Source organism: Pipistrellus kuhlii, unplaced genomic scaffold (assembly GCF_014108245.1).
Source record: "Pipistrellus kuhlii isolate mPipKuh1 unplaced genomic scaffold, mPipKuh1.p scaffold_m20_p_1, whole genome shotgun sequence".
Classification (NCBI taxonomy): domain Eukaryota; kingdom Metazoa; phylum Chordata; class Mammalia; order Chiroptera; family Vespertilionidae; genus Pipistrellus; species Pipistrellus kuhlii.
In genome coordinates, this window is record NW_023425404.1 from 57,983,846 (window position 1) to 58,008,509 (window position 24,664).

The window sequence follows — 24,664 nt, forward strand, 5'->3', positions numbered from 1 at the left end:
CCTCTTTCAAATTTTTGGAGGAGAATTTCTCTGTCATTTATTCAGGAACAAATGGGCACTTGGTCAATACAGCATCAAATATATCAGTGAACTTTTTTTAAAAGCCAGTAAAGGTGTGCTTCTTTCCTGTACCCAGGAAATTATGTCCACCTTCTTTTAACTGATATAGTTGCCTAAAGTGTCTCATTAGCAAAACATAGGTCATGTTTTAAAACTAGGGCCAATAACCCACCTAATCAATTTTGTTCTCTTCATGAGTAAATCTGGTGATAAAAAAATATTAATGTCTTAAATAATAAAACTATTGACATCAGGGTGATAATTAGCTCATAGCCATAGCATCTTCCATACCTCTCAGTAAACTCCAAATCTCACCTCAGCAGCCTGTTCTGTTTAGATGTTTCCTAATGTTGAATGAACTCATATTAAATCTCTTATGTAATAACAATTAAAGCTAGCCTTAGCCAGGTTGGCTCAGTGGATAGAGCATCAGCCTGTAGACCAAAGAGTCCTGGGTTCGATTCCAGTCAAGGGCATGTATCTCAGTTACAGGCTCCTCCCTGGCCCAGGCTAACTTTTGTTGAGTAATTAATATGTATTGTCTGAAACATATATGTCTATTATCTCATTTAATATTCACTACAACTACGACTCTATAAGGTACGTACTATTAATAGTCTATTTTACAGATGAGTAAATTGAGGCACAAAGTAGCTAAGTGACAACCTGAGGTCACACAAGCAATAAGTAATAGTGTATTAAAAGACAGATTGTCTGAGAGATGACTATTACTCATCAGAAAAGAAAACACGAGTCTTATGAAGCTAACAGGAAATTTAAGTTTTCCTTCTGCCACATGAGGACCATAATGGAATTTTTTCTAAAAGATTATTTTAGAAAGCAGGAGATGGACTATCAAATTATATACACTAAATCTGGGGGGGGCTGGAGGAGGGGAATTCCCCCAGGAGTGAATTTGATTTGGAAGCCAATTTTTATAGCTCAGTTAAAAACTGCCAAACCTAGGCACTTATATAATATTGTAGAAATGCTGGCATGACCTTAATTCCAGAGGTGCAAAGGGTATAATTGAATTTAAGAACAATGTATCTCATCCATTAAGTCATTAAATAGATCTTAACAATTTGACACATTTAGTAAGTACTCCCTGAAAATGGTTAACAATAGTATGCAAATAAATGAGCTCACATTATTAGCTACTGCATTTTAGGTTGTGTTGCCAAATATAACATTAAATTACAATAGTCATTTAGAAAATGTTGTGGCAAGATATTTTAAATGCTCCTGAACACAATGCCAACATAGAGAAAGGGAATGTTAGAATCTTCAAGATATTGCCAAGTGCCTATGTGTGATTCAGGTAAGTTATATTTACTATTAATAAAATTATATTTAATCAGAAATACGTCTTTTGACCCAAATTTCTGGAATTATCCCAGTGGTGTGTTGCTTCTGGTTGAAGAGCATATATAAGGATGCTAACTAAATGCCAAAATCAGAGCATTGCTCTACACAGATGTATATGTGGTACTGTTGAGAAAAAAAATCCAGATGTTTGGCATCCAACAACCAAATGCCTAAATCCAAGTGAAATCAAGAATTTAACACACATCCAGGGAATTTAATCAATGTAGACATCCAGTTGGGCTCATTCTAGTGCAAAATAAAACAAAGCCAAAACACTGTCTTCTTTTTTAAGGTCAGGGCTAGAACCTGGATCTTCTATATGTTTATTGTCTCAATTCTTCTTTTACTCTGACTGCTTATAAAGCTAGTAATGAAGTGTATAATGATTTCAGTGAAACCAAGAATCCAGTAGTGCAAAGCTTTGGTCCTCAGAATCCGACAATTATTCTAAATCACTTGCTTGTTTTCTTTTCTTTGCTAATATAGCAAACAAGAGTTAATCAATAAGATTATAGCTGGTAAACTGTCCAGGTAAAAGTTGATCATAATAATTGCAAGCATAAAGTAAGGCTAAATGGGCTAGGGGATTGGAGAGCAAGGAAGCAGGATGAGTCAATGATTTGACTCATGCACATAAAAACCAGTGGGGAATGAAATATGGTAGCAATCATACTTTGGTAAAAACTGCTGTTTGAATTTTAACCTTGCTATCTGACTTTGACCTTCCATTACTTGCTTAAACAATAGGGTAGTTACAGGAGATTGACTCCCACTAACTCAGTAGCTTCAGGGGTAGAAACTATAGATAACCTTTAGAGATTAACCTCTGAGTTCTGCTTTTGTATTATGGACAAGATAGGGCCACATTCCAATGTTCCCAGCCTTTAGAATTTAGAACAAAGGGAAATTCCTGTGGTTTGAAGCTTTAAAAGGGATTGCCTACACCTGGATCAGTGCTGTCATGTGGGGCCCACCTGCGTGTGGGTACTCCCGCAGCCATCCTTGCCAGTTTTTCAATAAATCCATGCCTGCTTTTTTAAATAAAAAAAAAAAAAATTGGCAAGCATATTCAAATATCTTACTTTAGGCTTATATATAGGCAGCAAGTCATGGGTAAAAATAGTGCCTTTATATAAAAAGTTATATAACACAGTGACATAAAAATTGAAAATGTCAGAAATCACTGCCACAGTGAAATAGATAAAAATAATCAAGGGTTTTAATTTAATGTAAGTAATCCAATGTGATAGATCTATTGCAGAAATGGCTTCTGTTTTTCCCCCCTCCTTACAGCACATCTTCTCCAACGGGGATGTGGCATTTATTTGTTCCACACTCCCATCCTTTGAACCAGTCTGTTTTGGAACTTGTGTTGTCTCTAGATTGTGGTGGATATGAGGGGTACCACACTTAGCCGAGGCCTTGAGAGGCAGCATGTGCACTTATTTGCACTCATGTCCTCTACCTTTGCTATGAGACCCACTCTGGCCTGCCTGCTGAAGAATAAGAGACCATGTGAAAGAGCTAGATCACCCCAGCTGTGCCCATCCTATACCAGCTGGCCACAGCTGACCCACCAGCTGGCAACAGATGCACAATCCAGCTCAACTGAACACTGACTGGGCCCTGACCAGCAGGACCCACTGGGCTGATCTGTAGGCTTATGAGAAACATAAGTGATTGTTTTAAGCAAGTAAGTGTTGGAGTAGTTTCTTATGTAGCAACTAGTGACCCAGTGCACAAAATTCATGCATAGGGGAGGGGAGGGTGTGTCCCTCACCCCAGCCTGCACCCTCCAATCTGGGACCCCTCAGGGGATGTCTCACAGGGATCGGGCAGTCAGACAAGCAGTCAGACATCCTTCTCACAATCTGGGACTGCTGGCTCCTAACCACTCTGCCTGCCAGCCTGCTTGCTCTCACCTGCCCTCCTCACTGGCCTGCTCACCCCCAACTGCCCCCCTCACTGGCCTGATTGCCCCCAAATTGATCCCCACTGATAGCCTGCTCACCCTCAACTGCCCCTCCCCGCCCCCACCCCGCTGACAGCGTGATCACCCACAATGGCCCTCCCAACTGGCCTGATCACCCATAACTGCCCTCCTCTCTTGGCCCCTAGCCTCCTCTACTTCAGCCCTGCCACCATGGCTTTGCCCAGAAGAATGTATGGAAGGTCTCCTGGAAGGTCTCCCAGTCTAATTAGCATATTACCCTTTTATTAGTATAGATAATTAATATAGCATCAGACATACTTTTTACAGCAAAATAATGCAAATATCATGATTATCTAAATATTAATGATACTTGAAATTACATACATTTAATATTTTTAAATGCAGTGGCATAGCTTAGATAAATATGATTGTGTGCTAGATAAGACAAATATGATTCTCTTCATTTTAAAGATGAGAAAATGAAAACAAAGAAATCCAAATCATTCAACCAGTTGGTATTGAGGAAAAGAGGGGTGGGAGGTAAGATAGATTAAAGAGTAGAATCCACTTCTAAAACCTCATCTATTTCCAATAATACTTAGGGTCTTAACTGGCTGCATTGTGAGTTTGATTTAAGGATTTAAAATATCAGCACACTGGTACCCCAGGTAATATGGCATGTTCTATTCTCACCACTAGCGAAACAAAGTATTTCTGCCTCTAATAAATCTGCCAAAACAAACCAAAAAAAAAAAAAAAAAAAAGGATGTCTCGATACCCAGCCAGTGTGGCTCAGTAGTTGAGCATCGGCTTATGAACTAAGAGGTCACAGTTTGATCCCTGGTCAGGGCACATGTATACAAAAGTACATGTCCAGATTGCGGTTCCATCCCCAGTAAGGGGTGTGCGAGAGGCAGCCAATTGATGGTCCTCTCTCACCCTTGATATCTATATCTTTCTCTCTCACTCCCTTCATCTCTCTGAAATCAATAAAAAAAAAAAAATAAAAAGTCTCCCAGAAACCTGCACATGATTTAATAGTAATTGTTTGTGTCAGGCTTCCATGGTGTTTATCCTTTACTAGAAGAAATGGGAGCAGGGAGAACATTCACCCCTTACTTTGGTGTCAACCTTTGGACTACTTAATAAACTAATTAAATTAAAGATTCAGAATGTACCAGTCTTTACTAGGAGATAACCACTGAGCAATCAATGATAATTTAAAAAATCAATTGGTCTTCTGTAGTAATTAAATTTGCCCACTTAGATATAATTGATATTGTTCGCAACTAATTATCCAAGTAAGGGCTCTGAGGGACTTTTAGAGACTGAAGGATTGAGCCAAAGATTCTTCCTAGTGTGAAATTGGACTGAAGGCCATGTTTTCTCAAAAACTGATTTAGTCTTCCCAGGAAACACCATATTGATCAAACCCCAAAACATTCAGGAAATCAGTATTTCATTAGAGGCAGTTTAGCATACTATCTGGGACTCCATGTGTGACCTGGGCTAATCATTTAACCCTTGTGTTTCAGTGCCCTCTTCCATAAAACAGAATTGTAAGCATTCAATTATCTATATATATAAAAAGCCAGGGACCAGAACACAGGAACGTCCAGAACAACCAGTTGCTATGATGCACACTGCAGCCAATCGGCCAGATCAGGGGCAGAGCAGGCCAGCCAACCTCCCAGGTCACCTCCTCACCGCAGGCCTAGCCCCCAACAGTCATCATTGAGGCAGGCAGACTGGACCCCACCTGTGCATGAATTTGTGCACCGGGCCTCTAGTTAGTAATAAAGTGTTTAGAACAGTAAGCTTTGTGTTGATATCATTATTAGCTGTCTCTTAGTAAGAGCTTTAGAAAGAATGGCAAGATAGTCACCAATCACAAATTTATTCCATTGTTTCATTCTCACTTGCACCTAATCCCTGTAGGCATTTTATAGCTAAGGGTTACCACTGCCCTTTTCCATCATATGAGATTCAGTTATTCTCCACGGGATTAAAAAATGGCTAAACTAGGGAAACGGGAACTTCCATTTGCTGTGTGGCATATCTGATTACAAGTTATTAAGCCAATCCTCCCTTCCCTCTCATAAGCAATTCATTTCTCAGCACCAGAGGGGAAGAATAATCATAAAATAAAATACAGGATGATCTTATCGCTGATGCTTAGCATTTGTATATTCACTTAAAAAGGTAGCAGAGCAATTTACGGCAGCCCTCAGGCAGCCTAAATGACATGTTAGCAAGTTATATAGATATGCTATTACCTATTTATTCTGATATTCAATGCAAAAATGTCAGGGAGATCGCTCCTTAAGTACACTAAATTACTGACTCCTGGGGCTGGAAAGTACCGAGAGAAGCTATTAGCTATTGAACCTATCACCTGGATAAGAATCTATGGCCCGTGTAGATGTGAACCTTTCCAAATTCTAGAGAAAGCTATTAAACTATCTTCTACATTAAGATTCTCACTCTTCCAGGAAATTCTTTTCAAGGTGTTCTGGCTTCAGCATTAGTGCATGTGCACTGGTTCTATCCTTTGATGGAATGAAAACAGCTAAGGAGCCTTCTGACCCAGGCAGCACTTCCTTCAATGCTCTCCTTTGTCCCAGAACTGCATTTGCCAGACCCAAGGAGGCCACTCTCTTGTCCTGTAGCCTGTCTTCTCATAGGAGATTAAATTACGAATATTCTACACACTCTGTTCTGACAATGCAGGAATTGTATCTTGAGCTTGGCAGTCCATATTATGTCTTCTTTGACCTTCTGAAATACCATTGGTGCAATAAGAAAAAGGAATGGCTCTGAGATCAGACCCTCATTACTGTCCATAATGGGTGACACTATCTAGCCAAGGATCAGAATTTGAGCCCAAGGGCCAGCAGCAGTTCTTGGATGTTTTAGCTCCTGAGTAAATTTAGAAGTGAACATTTCTATGGGTGAAATGCAATTAAAATTAAACTCTTCAGTATATTTTTTAATTAAGTATATTTTTTAATTAAGGTAGTCAACCACTAAGCAGCTCAACACTCCCTCACCCAGGCCTTGCTTCCCTCGTGCTCTTACAGGCGATGTTTCCGAGAGCTCCCTCATTTCAGGCCTGTGATGTCTGTCTCAGAGTCTGTTTCCCAAGGAACTGGCCAACGGTACTTTCCCACATGAAATACACTTCAGGATAACAAAATAGTTGATGAGGGAGAGTTCTCTCAAAAATAAATAGAAAAAGCATGATATAGTAAGACTAACACTATTTCACAAATGCCTGATCAAATAATGGATCTAAGGAATGATCCTCAAGGACTGCTGATAGCACAAAAAGAGAGACAAATGGATATTACATATCTCCTGATGGAAGAACACCCACCACCTATAGGGTATTCTTGGGGGGAAAAAGGAAAAAAAAAAAACCTGAATTAGGCTAAATCTTTAGATCCAACTATAAGAAATATAGGAACAGAGAGTCATGTTAAATGATACCTTGAGGATACAATTTTTACTAGTAAAAATCCAGAGTGTAGAAAACTCAACTGGACAACCCAGTTTCTACAATAAATAGCTTATAAAGGGAGAGACAGGGGAGGGAGGGAGAAACCTATTTAATAAATTACATTAAGACTTTAAAAACAGGATATAAAAATTGACATGATCAGGGAAATTTTAACCTCATTAGATATCTAATAAAATTAAAGACATGCTATTGATTTTTAGGTGGGATTATAGTATTGTGAATATTTTTAAAAGATATTTATCTTTTAGCGACTTATACTGAACTTGACCAATGAAATGACTTGATGTCTGAGATTTACTCTAAAATAAGCGAGGTGGCCGAAACCGGTTTGGCTCAGTGGATAGAAAGTCCGCCTGTGGACTGAAAGGTCCCAGGTTCGATTCCAGTAAAGGGTATGTACCTTGATTATGAGCACATCCCAGTAGGGGGTGTGCAGGAGGCAACTGATTGATGTTTCTAGCTCTCTATCCCTCTTCCTTCCTCTCTGTAAAAAATCAATAAAATATACTTTAAAAAATAAATAAAATAAACAAGGTGGTAGTAGGAAGAAGGATTAGGTAGAGGTATGGATAACACAATTTTGGCCATGAGATGATAACTGGTAATGCTGGCTAATGATACATGGAGGTTCATAATAATATTCCTTGTACTTTTGTATACATTTGAAAATTTTAATAAAAAGCAATCTGCACTAATAAAAGAGAAAGATGCAAATGGACCGTACCTTCACGATGCCCACTAGCCAATTAGGAGTATGCTAATGATACATGGAGGTTCATAATAATATTTCTTATACTTTTGTATACATTTGAAAATTGTTCTGCACCTCCCCAGCCACTTAGGGCCTCTGGGCAGCGTAAAAAGATGGGGCCAGAGTGGAAAGGCATTGCCGGCAGCCAGGGAAAGGAAGGCCCATTCTTTCATGAATCTTTGTGCATTGGGCTTCTAGAATAATATAAAAACAATCCCACTGGGTGCTAAGCAGAATAACGGAAATGCAGTGGTGATTTCTTTTGTCTTCAAATAATACATTGTAACTCAAAGTATTGAACTATAATACAATAAAAGGAACATAATGATAAAATTCCTTATGGATTTAATGTTAAAGCATAGAAAAGACCAAAAATACAAAAAATAATTTAAAAGGTACATTAACTCCTAATCTATATAAAAAGTGGAAAACAATGGCTATTTTTGAAAGGGAGTGTAATTTTAAAGACAAATGAAAATCAACTCATTTAAGCAATGACACTACAGAATAAATATTTCTATAGAACATTTTATTTTTCCACAATGGAATAATTAGAACAGACTAGGAAAAGGAGAGGTCTTCCTTTAAAGGTTTTCTGATAAAATATATGACACCAAGTTACATGTGAATTTCAGAAAAACAAGGAATAATTTTTTTCTGGTAGGTATGTCCTAAATATTTTTATTTGCTATATATATGCAATCCTACTTCTACTACTCAGCTTTATTGAAACATAATTGGCATATAAGATTGTATATGTTTAAGGCATACACGTGATGATTTGGTATATTGTGAAACACTTTTGCTTGCTTTTGTAGCTGATTTTTTTTTTCTTTCTTACCACTATTTGACTGCCTGTCCTAAAATGTTGTCCATATGGTACTTCATTAAGGTGACTATTATTTAAAACTTCTCATGCTAAGAGGCCAAGGGAGGTTTCCAGCACTGTCACCTTGAAGATTGCAGTTCTGGTACAGGTATTTAATTTTGAGATCTCAAAATACCAACAGAAAAATTATACCCTAGAGAATGAGGAATCTGGAAAGTGTTTTTGACAGATCCACCACATTCTCGCAATAGCAAAGGCTGCCTGCCACTTTGTTCTCTCTCTTCCTCTCCTTCCCCTTGCAATAACACACAAACTGTATTAATCAACCAGATAATGGTGGTGGTGAGTGGGGGGTGATGAGGGCTTCACTGTACTTACTGCACTGATTCAACCAAACATATGGCTAGAGGTGGGAAAAATGGGAACCAGACTGTGGTCCCTTTGTCCCAACCACAGTCCTTTAGAGATGCCCCCAGCTCTCCTGTGTCTCCATGACTACCCGTGTTTCCCCGAAAATAAGACATCCTCCAAAAATAAGACCTAGCGCATGGAAAGATAAGATACCCCCTGAAAGTAAGACCTAGAGCAACTTTGGGAGAAAAAAAATTAATATAAGACACTGTCTTATTTTTGGGGAAACAGGGTATATATTCATATTTATGCTGTTTTCAGAGTTCTTTCCTACACTTCCCTTTGATACTCAGAAAAACTCTGAAAGATTAAGCAACTGGCCAAAGGTCATACATTTGGGTGAACCTTGTACTCCTGATCCTCATCTCAGAATTCTTGGCACCGTAATTTAAATAAGATTGACCTGTGATAAAGTTAGTTATTCTAGATACTGGAGTTCCTATGAACTAATAACAGTTCTGGACCCAACCTTTGGTCCCTCTAAGTGAGGGGGACCCTACATACATACCCTTATATTCTCAGTTCATTCAATGCTCAATACATATGTAATGATCATTGGAGTAGCATTGAGGAAACAATGCTGGACAAGACAAAAATAAGTATCTGACTTTGTTGAGCTCACAGTTTATGAGGAAACAGGCAATTAGATATGTAATAACAATGACCCCTGGTCAGTGCTGTGACAGAGTCATCAGAACACACACTATGAGTCTCTAAGTTCTATGCTGGGGAAGCCTCCGAGAAAGGGGTGCTTAAACAGAGACCTGTAAACTTGTATGAATAGGAAGGTATTGGGAACACAGTTCTCCTTTATCCTCTGTTCACTGCACCATTGTTAGAGTACTTCCTCCTCGAACCCTAGGCCCTTTATCCTGTCCAAATGCACCAATTGTTGGAACTGTTCCTTTATCCTGCCCGACTATGCCAACTCTGCTAAGGACTTGACCTCCTAGGATGCCGGGTATTTGATGGAGAAGCCATGGGAAGTTGTAGGTATATAAGAGAGTCTTTATTGTAGAAGCCAGTGACCATGTAGCCATTGCTAACATGGAACCACTAGACAAAACAGTTCATCAAAGTACAGTCCCATACTGTAGCCATACACTTGCAAGGTAACAATACATCTTCCCCACACAGCAGCAGTAGCCTCTGTACCTACAGCAGTATATACAGCCCCGTACTGGCTGGTCAGTAACAACTTTATACTACTTAGACAAAATAGGCTTCTTAGAAGGGCACACTTGCACAGTGTATAGTGTGATAGCTGTGGCCTTGCTGTGCACTTGCATACAGCAACTCAACCTTGAAAACTTGGATTAGGAGTCCCACACTCAGAGTGGCCTTGAACACCCGGCATACTCTGAACAGGGCCTCCACACTCTAACTGGCCTTAACCATCCAGTGTACTCTAGACAGAGCCCCACAGAAGAGAAAAAGGATGAGCAAGAGCAGAGAATATTGCAATAAATGGGACTAGATGTGCAAAGACCTGCAAAAGAGAGGAGGTGATGTGGTGATTGCAGGTCCAAAATGTGGGGGTGCATAAGCCAGGTCAATAACTTTATGCATTTTCAAACCATTATCCTATTTAATAAAAGCCTAATATACTAAATATCTGGTCTTCCAGACAAGTATTCAACCAATCAAAGAGTAATATGCTAATGATATGCTAAGGCTGCTCAACCGCTCGCTATGACCTGCACTGACCACCAGGGGGCAGGCAGTCTACCGGTCGACCAGTTGCTATGATGTACACTGAAACCAAGAGGCAGTTGCTCCGACTGCTAGGTTAGCTTGCCACTGGGGTCTGGTAGATCAGAACTGAGCAAGATGGGCGGGACATGCCCTGGAGCCCTTCTGTTGTCCCCCCACTGGCTGGCCAACCTCCCGTGTCCCTCCATGGCCGCAATTATGCACCAGTGGGGTCCCTCAGCCTGGCCAGCACCTTCTTGCAATCTGAGACCTTTTGGGGGATGTCAGAGAGCCTGTTTCAGCCTGCTCCTGCAGGCCAGGCCAAGGGATCCCACTAGTACACAAATTTGTGCACCAGGCCTCTAGTATCGATATTTAATATACACTGAGTGGCCAGATTATTATGACCACCCCATCAGTACTTTGTTGGGCTACCTTTTGCCTTCAATACTGAAGCAATTCTTCTCGGCACTGACGCCACAAGATGTTGAAAGGTGATGCGAGGGATATGACACCGTGTCTGATGAATAGCACTGTCCAGTTCTATGACAATTGATGGTTGTGGAACCAGCTGCCTGATGGCTCTTTTAACTTCGTCCCACAAATGCTCAATTGGATTGAGATCTGGTGATTATGGTAACCACCTAAGCAAGGTAAAGTCTCCCTCATGGTCTTAAAACCACTCCTGCACAATACATGCACCATGGCATAGTGCATTGTCTTTTTAGAAGAAGCCATCTCCACTGGGATACATCATCAAAATGATAGGATGAACTTGATTAACAATGATACTTAGGTAAGTTGTGTTATTCAGACATTGTTCCATGTGAATTAAAGAGCCCAAATCATGCCAGCAAAACATGCCCCAAACCATAACACTGCCCCGCCATCTTTAAGGGTTATACTCATACATGTGGGGTGCATGCTTTCATGCTGTTTTCACCAAATTCTCACTCTGCCATCTGCATGATACAACTGGAAACGTGATTCATCGGACCATATGGCTTTTTTCCAATGTTCAATTGTCCAATCCTTGTGTTCCTGTGCGAATTGGAGATGTTTTTATCTTGGTGACTGCAGACAGCAAAGGTGTTCAAACAGGCCTTTGGCTTCCATATTGCATATGACACAGTGTATGGCTAATTTGCCTACAAACGTCAGGCGGTCATAATAATCTGGCCACTCAGTATATTAAGCCTGGAGGAAAAAGTAGTGGGAGAACACTGGTGGCCACTCAGCTACTCCTCTGTGGTCTTAAATAGTGACAGGCTTTGGCGTCAACTCTGGGGGGACGGGGGGGGGGGGGGGGGGGGGGGGGGGCGCGGTCTACAGGACCTGCCTTCCTTAGAAGCAACTTAACGGAACATCTTTTGTTACTGAATTAAACTCCCTGAGCAGGCTCATCCCCTTCTCCCACTCACTACCCCAGAAGCTTCTTTGTAACTATAAAGGCAATTGTCTCTGGGAGTTCTACTAAAAATTTCCTGGGTCTTGTTACATTTATGTGTTTTGTTTCAGAACCCTTCCTGATTGGCTGGCTTTCCCTAACTCTGACCTTGAGAAAGGGACAGGTGAGGCTGAAGAATCAACAGGGGCTGAGAGGAGGGTTTTGTGCAGGGTGTGAAGTTCACAGTAGCTGCTCCAGCATCGCTCACTCACTGGACCCAATCTTCAGGTCCAGGCACATCCTGCCTCACCTGCCTCATTGTTCCTTCGGGAGCAGCCACATGGAATGGAGCAGCCGTCCTCGAACCTGCCTTCCTCTTTTTAAAAAGGCTTTTAAAAGACAGATTTCTTGCTTCCATTCTTAACTTACTAAATCAAAATTTCTAGGGCATAGGATTTAGGAATTTGTGCTTCCAAAATTCCCCTTGAGTGAAACTAGTGTCCCCATTGCACTACTGTAGAAAGCACAAATTTCAGAGCCAGAAAATGTGAATTCAAAAATCCAGCTGTAGCATTTATTAGCTGAGTGATCTTGGACAAGCCTTTTTGGCTTTTGTTTTTGGTGGGATTTTGTTGGTTTGTTGGTTTTTGTTTTGTTTGTTTGTGTTGTTTTTATTTGCCTCTCCAGTTTCTCCAGTTTAAAAGAAAAATAAAAAGGAGAAGGAGGAGAAAGAAAAACCATGACTCACCTCATATCAGAGGACTGAGATCATTACTATCAAGTACCTGACACAGTTGTCCATATCTAGTAGTGATCACCTACCTTACCTTACCTTACCTTACCTTACCTTACCTTACCTTACCTTACCTTACCTTACCTTACCTTACCAGGATGATTAGCTAATTCTGGACCTCATGCCCTACTTGCTGCCAGTTTTTATTTTCCAAGCATCTTAACCCTCCTATCAGCAGCTTCCGAGGAAAATAGCATCAGATAGTAGTCACTGCCAGTTGAGAAGAGGAACTAAAATTGAAGCCACCGAAAAGTGCATTTGAATACTTCCCACCCTTCCCTGAGGCCCCACATCAGGCTCAAAGGCTTCGCAGAGCTAGCCATTGGTTCTGATGAGTAAATGAAGGTGCTGCATAATGAGCAAAGTCCATAGGACTGTCTCTTGGACACTAGGACCAGAACATAGAAATAGGTCTTCAGCGGCCGTGGCACGTATGCTGGACTCCACTGGTGGCTGGGATGGTAACGCCCAGGCACATCCATCCACTGTTAAGAAGAAGCTGTAGATGGAGACGCAGATCAGCATTTTCTTTTAACATAAATAATAATTGTGTTATTTAACACATGTTGGTTAGAATTCGGTTTTTAAACTTATATTATTTCATTATCTTCACAAATCCTTATGTATTAGGCTGGAGCACATTGTTTCTATTAAAAATAAAATCTTTCTTGATGGAAAAATTAGTGTATGTTTATTAAACATACTTTGGAAAATAGTGAAAATACCATATAAAGAAGAAAATTAAAACCATCTCTAATTACACTGAGAAGTAATAAAATTAGCATTTTGATTATTTGTTTCAAGTATTTTTATTATACTATATTTTATAAAATTAGCATAGCAATATATAGCTTTTGAATCATGCTTTTTGCTCAACGTTATGTTGTGAATTTTTAGTACATTGCTAAAAATTTTCAAAATTGTAATTTTTAATATTGACAATATTGTAGCATAAAAATATTTCATAATTTACTTTTCTGTTGTTGACATTGGATTTTTTTTCCCCTCATAATTTTTTGCTATCATAAATATTAATAACTAGCTTTCTTATTTACAGTTTACCTTTGGGAAAACAGAGGTTAAATAGCTTGCTGCAAGGACAGGACTGGAATACAAATTCTATACTCGCATCTAATTCTCTTTTTCATGGGCCACAATATTAATTTCTTTTAAAACCATCAATCAATGCTTACACCATTCTTGTCACTTCAATATATTTTATTTCCTGTCCTTTCTTTTTAAAACAAACATTACTGACAGTGTAGGAGGGTATGGGTGGAGTTGATATCTAGTTCCCAAAGTGAGGGTAAAAGGAGGTAAAGGGATAATTCAGAGTCCCTAAGCTTCCTTCTTCATTTCTGCCTTTTCTCATTGCACCAACTTCCAACAATACCCATAGCAAACTCATGATAAAACATAAAGCTTTTCTGATGCTTAGCATCCCCATCAAGATATCTACCCCTCCATTATATTGCTTCCCTTCTATTCCTTAATCTGATCCCCTCCTCAACACACACACACACACACACACACCATACAATTTGCTGACCAGTCTTTGATTTTCCGTAGAAACTATTGGTATTCTGCTTTGTCACATCATTAAAAAGGAATACTTTCAGTATAAGATCTATCCTGTGGCCATCATTCTTTCATGTTGCTTCAAGTTATGCTTCAAAGGGATTTGGTACCAGGTCATGCAAAAACAAACAAACAAACAAACAAAAAAACCAAAAAGTGCAGAGAACCTGAAAGCCCAAATTCACAGTTCTTGTCTGCACTCCATTGCTAACTTGCATGCTTTTTGCTCAACGTTATGTTGTGAATTGTTTCTGTGGTCTCATTCTGTCTTTGTCAGATGATCTTGAAGATTCCTCCCAGTTCTGACATGACATACTTTTGAACAGTCTTATTCTTTTAGATGCTCTTTTAGAACATCTCTGGAATTTTCCCTGTTAAAAAAATATAACTTGCTTAAGGTGGCTTCCTTCTGGCCGTCAAACATCTTTGCTTCCGTTCCTTGTACAGGTCCAACCCAAGAGACAATGCCCAGAGGAGGGCTCTGTTCCAGAGTGTTTTTTTGGCAGTACTGCCCTTGATCCCATCAACCAGGACTTCTTTCCTGGGTTCTATGCTTTAGAGGCCCCTATTCTGGACCTTCTTATGCCCTCCTCTTCCCCAGAGAGTGACAGGTCTGTCAGGATTTGCTAACCTAGAACTTCTCTCCCTCTTCTAGGCCAAGCTCTCCCTACCCAGGGAATCAAAACTCCCTGATCATAAAGCCCTAAACCTGCTACGGTTTCTGCTTTTCCCTGTCCTCTTAATGGCAAACTGTATTGTCCAAAGTGTGGTCCAAAGAAGACTCTGTAGAATTTGTGTTTGGAGTTATGGACAGATCTTAGATATGTAAGGTGGAGTTTATGCACTTTTACAAAGTTCTTTGAGGTCAATATGGAGAGCAAAGTGTGTGGTTCATTGGAAGGATATTGGAGACATAATTGCACATTTGCCTCAGGCTCACAAATGTGAGCAATGGGCCTGCTTGTGGGAAACACTGTCTTGTGCAGAGAGGCTTAGTGCAATCAGGAGAATGGTTCTTCAAATACTCAATGGGTTTTTTGTGGCCATACAGGCAAACTCACTAAGTGTAATGAATGGTTAATAGAAAGAGCAAGGGGAAGACACATACTTTTCATCTTAGACTCTAGCTAGATGTATGTTCTGAACACAAAGATAATGTATAATTTCTTGTCTGGGTTTTACATTGCCAAACTAGAGTTATGGCCTTGTGAGCACAATGTATGATATTAGAATAATAGTAATGACAATAGATTATTAAGCCTAACCTGATTTCCCATGTTGATATTATTTCTCTCTATTTGTGTTGGTCCATTTTCCCTTAACTTTCTCCCCTGTGAAAATAAAGATCATAAGATAAAGCAAAGCAATTACTATAGGCTGATTTAACCACCCCTCAATGAAGTACTACTTTTGAGACCAGAGTAATAAATGGCTTATTAAAAAGCATGTTAATTCTGAACCTCATTCAATTATTTCTCATATCACAATGTTTTTTTTAGGATTAGGGGTCATGATTTTATAAATTTCATTTTGTTAATTATATTCATATGATAGTTCAAAAGACTCATGATGGAAAAGTATGTGCTCTTTAAAATGGCTTTAGTTGTAATTCTACCCAAGTAAAAAATTACCTTGGGAAAATTCTACCAAGTTCACAAATTAGCTGGATGGCAGTGAACAAGTTATTTACCCTCTTGGAAACTCAACTTTTTAATGTAAAATGAGGGGATTGGATTAAATGGTCCCCAAGTTTCCTGAAAAATCTAAAATTTTATGATTGCCCATGATTTTATAAGCAGTTATGCCTAGAGCTGTTTGGCAGAGAAAATTGCAGTATGTGAAAACCTTTAGGTCTTAGTGAAGAAATGAAAAGACCATTCATCAGGAAACTAGGTCAAGTTCGAGAGCAAAGAACGTAGTTTCCCAAGCAACTGGAGTCTGAAAAGAAATTATTACAGAGTTAAGCACGGTCCTATGCAGGCCAAGGAGAAAGTAAAGAAAGGAAAGCCCTATCTTTTCCTGCTTCTGCCCTGGAAGAGGAATCAGATGATGACTGTTTAACTTTCTGCAACAAGGCAAAGTGTACTAGGAAAAGAAGCAAAGGAACACATGAAGTACCCGATTATAAATTGGCTGTAGTTGTATTTGCTACAGCCATGCCTAGTAAACACGAGTAACCTAAGTCAGAAAGTTTGAAAGCCAACTCTCCATCGGTACTTCAGTGGCTACTCACAGCATGCTATTTTTTTTCTACCTCTTTTAGTATCAGAAATCCCTCCCAAAGTCCTACAAGTATAATTCTCTACTGAAACTGGAGTTGGAAGCTGATATCGAGACCCCAAATTTTATTAGTGATAATCTGAGGAAGTATTGTTGTGAAACTAAATTATGATACAGCAGACAAGAACATGAAGCTAATTGGCCAAAGTGTTCAACCCAAAGCTATAGTCAGACTACTCCAGAGAATACAGAGGCCCCAGATGAAGGACCCCTCTAGCCCTGCATCTTCCTCCTGCAGAGAAAGTAAGAAACTATATAGATTGCCTTGGAAACCTAACTATATCGCGAGAAACCAATTTCATACCTGACTACTCATGCTTTGCAATTGATCAAAAGGCAAAAAATTGCAGGGGTACAGTGGGGAAGAAACAGTCACAAGAGACCTATAAAACCTCAGCTGTGCTAATCAGCTCTTTTATAAATAAAAATTGGCTGTATTTTTAATAATATAACTCACACTTTGAAAATGTGAGGCATAAATACATAATGTCAATGAATTTAATATCATTTTCTTGTGCTCAGAAAGTCACAAATTTCTGGGAAATTTAGACAATTTTCACTGTATGTATGTTTCTAAAATGTGACTCCATTTATTTTATGATGTGTTTTGAAAATCTCCTCTTCCTTTTTTTTAAATATATTTTTATTGATTTTTTACAGAGAAGAAGAGAGAGGGATAGAGAGTTAGAAACATCAATGAGTGAGAATCATTGATCAGCTGCCTCTTGCATATCCCCTACTGGGAATGTGCCTGCAACCAAGGTACATGCCCTTGATGGGAATGAAACCTGGGACCTTTCAGTCCGCAGGCAGACGCTCTATCCACTGAGCCAAACCTGTTTCGGCGAAAATCTCCTCTTCTTGTTAGGATAGTTTGTTTAACATAGAGAATATGCTAACAACTATCTAGAAAACAGACATCCAATATCTGTCCACTTCTTTATTCATCTAAATAAAATATCCTTCCTCATTAGAAGTTTAAACATCCAGAAGAGAGCATTGAAATATTGGGCTTCTACCAGCACTGAATAGAGAAACCTCTACAGTAAAGGGGCTGCTGAGGAGAAGTGAAATTTTTCACACAGTATTTTGGGAAATTTCAGCTTTGGAAAAGTTTCTTGAACAGCTGCCTCTTCTTTATTTTATTTTATTTTTTTTAATTTTTTAAAATATATTTTATTGATTTTTTACAGAGAGGAAGGGATAGGGATAGAGAGTTAGAAACATTGACCAGCTGCCTCTTGCACAGCCCCCTCCAGGGATGTGTCCACAACCAAGGTACATGCCCTAACTGGAATCAAACCCAGGACCCTCAGTCAACAGGCCAACACTCTATCCACTGAGCCAAACCGGTTTTGGCAGCTGCCTCTTCTTTAAAGAATGAGAACAACCACAGTGTCAATAACACTGTGTTATTTAATTTAACAAACAACTGTGTGGCATATATTATGTGTCCGACCCTAAAAATGCTTTAAAAATGTTAATATTTGATTTTTCATAACAATCGTAGAAAGTAGATGATATAATCATCATCTTTCTCATTTTCACAGATGAAGAAAGTGAGGCACAGGGAAGTTGAGTCATGTACTCAAAGCCCATAGCTAACAAGCAACAAAACCTGGGGCATATGGCTGCAGAGCCCAGTCCCTAACCACCACACTCTACTCCTCTCAGAGGAGGTCATTATTTGAGGTGGAGGTGGAGGAAAAGAATTAGAAAATGTCCTGGATGTCACAGCCCTTTAGCATGTCACTTGTCTAGTGTGCAAACACCACTTTTAACTTCTAGCATCTCTTTTACTTGGAGAATACGTGCCTCTTAGATGTTCTTAGGATAAAAGAGATGATGGTGTAAATACCAAACCAGGATTTTAGGAGTAATCTCCAAAATGACCCTCATTAAGAAGCTGAGCCAGTGAGCTAAAGGAGAAAACAGCAAGATCTGAGTGGTTTCTATCAGATTAGAACTCCTTTGGTCACCTTTATAATTTGCTTAAAGATCAATAAGATGCTTTTTCTTGTTGCACTTATAGGTTAGTATGGATGACTTATCTTTGGTTTAAGAGAAGAGAAGGGATCAGTTTCTACAAAATATATACGTTGGCCAAAGACCTTAGTGAGTGAGGTCCTTTATGTATGACTGAGAAGTAGCACAGGGATGTTAACCTGAAATATTATTTGTCATATTAAAAACTTAAAAGTAACTGATTTAGCCTGATGGCGTGGCTCAGTGATTGAGCATCAACCTATGAACTAGGAGGTCATGTTCAATACCCGGTTGGGACACATGCCTGGGTTTTGAGCTTGATCCCCAGTAGGGGGCATGCAGGAGGCAGCAGATCAATGATTCGCAACATTGATGTTTCTATCTCTCTCTTCCTCTCCCTTCTTCTCTGAAATCAATAAAAATATATTTTTTAAAGGTAACTGATTTACCCATCAGTGAATACAAAGTAATCACTAAAAAGAATAAGATCAATCTATACATATTTATATGAAAATATATATGTAATGTTAAGCAAAAAAGACAAGTTGCATGATACTTTCATAGTATTATGCCATTTTTATAGGAAAATAACATAAGAAACATTTGTTTTCCTATGTCTATAACATACAGGCATGTTTGAATACAAATTGAAAAAGTCTGAGAGAATACATACAAACTTTTCAAGAGTGGTTACCTCTGGAGAATGTGCTGGAGGGAGAGGGGCTGTGGTGAAAAGGAGATAGTTTTTACTTTATAGACTTCCACTTTTTTGTGGTAGGTAAGATTCACCAAATGCACATGAGTTAAAGCACAAAGCAACATATGGAAACCATTAAACAATTGGAGAAAGACTAAGAAGTAACCAATTATAAATAAGCTGTGTAGAAGTTTGACAAACTGACTCATGAGATATGTCACAAAACCACTTTATGGGCCAGTTCTTCCGTAATTATGCAAAAATTACTGTGTTAGCTTTACTAGACTTTTATTTTACCAATGCTATCAATTTTGAGGTTTTATTTTCATTAAAACTTAAAGATTAAAAAAAAGAATACCTCCCAAAGACTTATAAGTCAATAGCTAATTCACTGATCTTTGAAATTATATTTTTCTTTTAAAAACTCAAGTGCACATTATCACATTTCAGGCAGATTGGCTGGCAGGCGCCGTGATAAAAACATGATGCAGAGTTAGAAGACCAGTCCAGGTTATATCACTGACTTCTTGCTAACTGTTGCCACTTAACACCTGTGACCCTCTAGGATTCAAAAAAGCAAGAGAATGGCACCCCTCTTGATTGATTAAAATAAAATATATCTCCAAGCTGGCAAACCTCTTATTATGCGACTTACGAAGCAATGGTGAAGCTGACCTCAGAAACAGTTGTCAGTGTCCTCTCCTTGTCCCCAGCATGTTTCCCCTACTTCCCCATGTTGCATCCGTATCCCCTTGAAAAGTCTCAACCATAGATCCCACCACACACAGCCTGGCAGGAAAGCCTTTTCTTGGCCGGACATGAAAGTCTCTTTATGCCATGGCCTCAGTCCACTTTTCTACCCTCCTTCCCTGCCTTCCAATCCCCAATTCCCCATATGAACAGCTCTTCAAGCCATATGGAAAATGTCTCCAGGTTATTATACGCAGGCCCGTGTTCTCATGCAGAAATCCCATAAGCCAGAGGTGTTTCAGAATTCATAACTTTTTAGATTTTCATCAAGTAACCCCATGCTTATATGTATATTACACAATGCTCCAGAGTGTCTCAGGCATCAATTCATCTTCAAACACATACATATTTTTGCAGCAAACCTAGAATATTCACATGAACTACGATGAGGTTGCAAGTAGCCTCAGCTAGTCCAGGTCTGGTTTTGCTCCTGAGCCACTTCTGTTGGCCTCTCCACATCTACTACCCAACCACGCCTACCTGTGCTGTGCTTTCTGGGCTGCAGCTCCACAATACATTGCCCCGGGCTCCTGATCAGGTAGGCCAAATGGGGAGCCTAGCACACTACCCAGGAGGTCTGAGGCATCTCCTCCTTCTGGAGGACCATCACATGTGGGCAGTTGCTTTCTTTTTTAATCCTCACCCGAGGATATTTTTTCATCGGTTTTTTAAAATATTTTTAAATATATTTTATTGATTTTTTTACAGAGAGAAAGGGAGAGGGATAGAGAGTTAGAAACATCAATCAGCCGCCTCTTGCACACCCCCCACTGGGGATTTGCCTACAACCAAGGTACATGCCTTTGACTGGAATCAAACCTGGAACCCTTCAGTCCACACCCCAATGCTCTATCCACTAAGCCAAACCAGTTAGGACTCCATTGATTTTTAGAGAGTGTGGAAGAGAAAGGGAAAAACAGAGAGAAATACTAATGTGAGATTTGGTTGCCTCCCGCATGAGCCCGAACCAGGGCCCAGGCCGGGGATGAGCCTGCAACTGAGGTACGTGCCTTTGGCTGGAATCAAACCTGGGACCTTCAGTCCTCAGGCTGACATTCTATCTACTGAGCTAAACTGGCTAGGGCTGAGCAGTTGCTTTTTAGGCAGTCTTCTTCCCATGGCTTTTTCTTTCTGGCTTCAAGAACCATCTCCTTCTCTTGTCTCCTTGCCTCTAGGGATCATAATGGCTCTGCTCTTACGAGTACCAGGGTCATACTAACACAGTGCTACCCCACTACCACATTCCCAAGCCTCGTGCCAGCATGCCACCTACACCCTTGTAAGTGGTCTCTATGAAATCCTCTTCAGATGATCCCATTGGAGAATGCTATGTTTCTTGAAGAGTCCTTGACAAATGCAGCCCGCTAGCGAGTTCAGATTGAGTCAGGTTTTCCTGCCTGATGGGTTAAGAAACAGCATTCAGCTTTTAGAACTTTTTGGATTTCAGATTTCAGCTTTTAGAACTTTTTGGATTACATGTAGGATATCGTGAACCCATACACTGCTCTTCTATTCGGAATGCCCTAGTCTCCTTGTCTAATTGGCTAACTTCAATTTCATCTTCCAATACCATTTGTCCAGTGAACTTCGAGCTAAACTATCCACTGTCCAATCCCCATTGACAACCTCCTATCCAACAGTCCTGGACACCTGCAAAGTCACGGGAACAGCCTTGGAAAGCTTGGATGAGAATGGGCTTTGAAGGGAAAACCCTACCAAGGGAAGCAATGGACTCACAATGTTAATGTTAATGCTAATGTTACACAAGTCAAATGTACATTGAATGAAAAGTTTAACATTTTTTATATTAGTGTATCATAAAAAAAACACAAAACAACAATGGGTGAGTGTATTCATAAATGATATAGTGTTTCTAAACTTCTTTTGATCATTTTGCACCAAAGTCTCACAAACTGAAATGTTTGAAAAATCCTCATCCTTAGTATGATCAATGTATTCTGGCATTTTCTAGCCAATGCCACTTTCAAAAAATATTGGTCCTACCTTAGAAATGGATTATACACCATGCAGTGTGGGAGACACCAAACTAATTAATACTTGTCAACAAATGCTTCCAAACAAGGTCAAACATAGAACCAAAATGTTATGGAAAATTGTAACCACGGTTTAGTTATTTACTTATTTTTTTTTCTTTTTGCCATTTATACTTTTGTGTAGTTTCTCTCCATTTTCAGTGACTTTTCTCCTGAGTAGGGGCAGGGATGACAGTTGGGTGACAGCTGGCTCGAACCATAGGACGTGTGCTGAGACAGAAACCAGAGCAGCCTGCGATTGGGAGTTGGGGCTGTCTTAGCCAATTTGGGATATTTGGTCACCTTATCTGAGATTACATGTAAGCTCACTTTTTTTTTTTTTTCCAGCTCCTTAGAAGGCAGCTTTTATTATGTAATTTAAAAAGAATTTTTTTTCTGTGTTGTTTAATGATTTGAGTTAATTTTAAACTATGGTTTGTGAAATGTGAGCTGGTGCCAGAAAAATGTGGATAAATGGTTGCTTCCCTAGAGAGAGTAGTGGTGCTTTTAATAATGGGTCCTAGTAAAGTGTCTATATTTCTTTTAGGACTTAAAAGACAAAGCAAAATGTGGTTGGGAAGAGGATTGCTGGTGTGTATGTAGACTGAATGACAAGCCTGAGTAAGAAAAAAAAAATTGTTCTAATTAGACTCTTGTTTGTACCAAGCAGATATTTAGGTGCCTCGAGAGAAAGGGAGTTAATTGTATGGATATTGTATTATTTAGGATTAACATTGGTTACAAGTGACCAAAACAGAAGTCAACAATAGCCTGATTTTAAATAAGATAGTGATACCGAGTGTTTGGACTGGAACCCAGATTCTTTGTCCTCTGAAATCAAAGAATGAATCCACGGAAAGTGGTATAGCAAAGGTGGAGATTTATTGAAGAGCAAGTACAGATTCCCTCATGGGCAGAGGGGAAAAGACCCCCAGAATAGACTCCCAAGTAGGAAGTGGGAAAGGGTCCCACTGAGTTCCTTTTCTCTATGGTTTATAAAGGCTGCAGTTGCTTTGTCCTGATATCCCCTCTGATTGGTAAATATTCCCCTTCGAATTGGTTATTATAGTGATTCCTGAGGGATCTCCTCAAAGTCCTTCCAGTCCTCTGGGCTTTCTTCTTTTTCATCTGAATGAAGGGCTTCCTTCTTTTTATTTTGTAAATATAGACCATTCTTGGCTATTTACAGTTCCCTTGTATTATGGAAATATACCTGCTGCTGCTCCCTTGTCTTATGGAGATGTAACTGCACCTGGCTTCCTTGTGTTATGGAAATGTACTTTCTCCCAGTCTGCAGCCCTGTGTTTTTCCATGGACCCCAATTCTAAAAAATCCCTAAGCCTGCCTACATCCCCCTAAAATTCCTGCTTCAATAGTATTTAGCTCTCCGGTAAAAGATGAGGGCTTGGCAGTCCCCACTGGCATGACTCCATCATGTCTAAGGACCAGGAATCTTTCTGCTGCTTACTACTGGGATTTCTATGGATGCATTAACATGTCAGATGGCTGGAAGGAGGGAGAAAAGGAGGAGGAATGGCATGCCCCTTCATTTAAGGACATACCCCTTATAATTTCTTAAACAGAATATAATGTGAAGGACAGATATTGGGGGAAATGAGCAAATTCTCCCATAAATATACACATCCTGGGATTCATAAACATTTAAGCTCTACTTGCCTCTATTCAAATAGGCCTTATTCTCTATATTCTTTAATCTGGTGTTAAGGGAAATTACCAATAAGAACACCAATCTACTTAGCTTAGTTGATTACTTTGCCCCTATGGGGCAGAGCCTGCCATACCCGGACATGGCTGGGATTAGAGCCAATCAAACTCTAACCACAAGATTGAGAAACAGGGTCTAACTAGGAATCCCAAGGAGGGAAAGGAATGCTAGGAGGCAATCAACAAATATCTTAGCACAATGTTTAAGAAGTAGCTCTAGCCCTGGCTGGGTATTTCAGTTGGTTAGAAAGTCATCTGATATTCCAAGGTAGCAGGTTCGATCCCAGGTCAGAGACACAAAAATCAACCAATGAATGTCTAAAATAAGTAGAACAACTGATAGGTCCTCCCTCCAATTGATAGATGGACATAAACTCCACCAGCAGCCAGACATTTTTTATCACTGAACCACCAATCAGCACCTGCCAAATACCCTAAGCCCCTGATTCCTAAGTCCCTAGGTCCCTAATCATAGGCCTTACATGAAACCACCAATCAGCGTGTGCTGAGTGTCCTAAGCCCTGTCCCCTCTCTTTCCTCTCCTTAACAGGTGCATGAACCTTGGCCCTCGCTCTCTTCCTCTTTCTCCAGAAGGCAGCTGGCAGCTTTCACTATTCCTTTCCTTCCTTTTCCCTCCCACTTGAACCTGCCCTGTAACCCATCATGTCTGACACAAAAGGGCAGTCCAGATCATCCCTGTCCTCCTAACCCTAAGCATCAAGCAGGAGTTGGAACTGCCACAGGGAGCTTAACCACTGCTCTATTATTTTGAAACCCAGTCTCAGGGCCTACAAGAAACATGTGTATGCCCAGCAAGGGGAAAACAAGAACCTCACCCCCAGGGTAACCTATTCTCCCCTTTCAGATCACT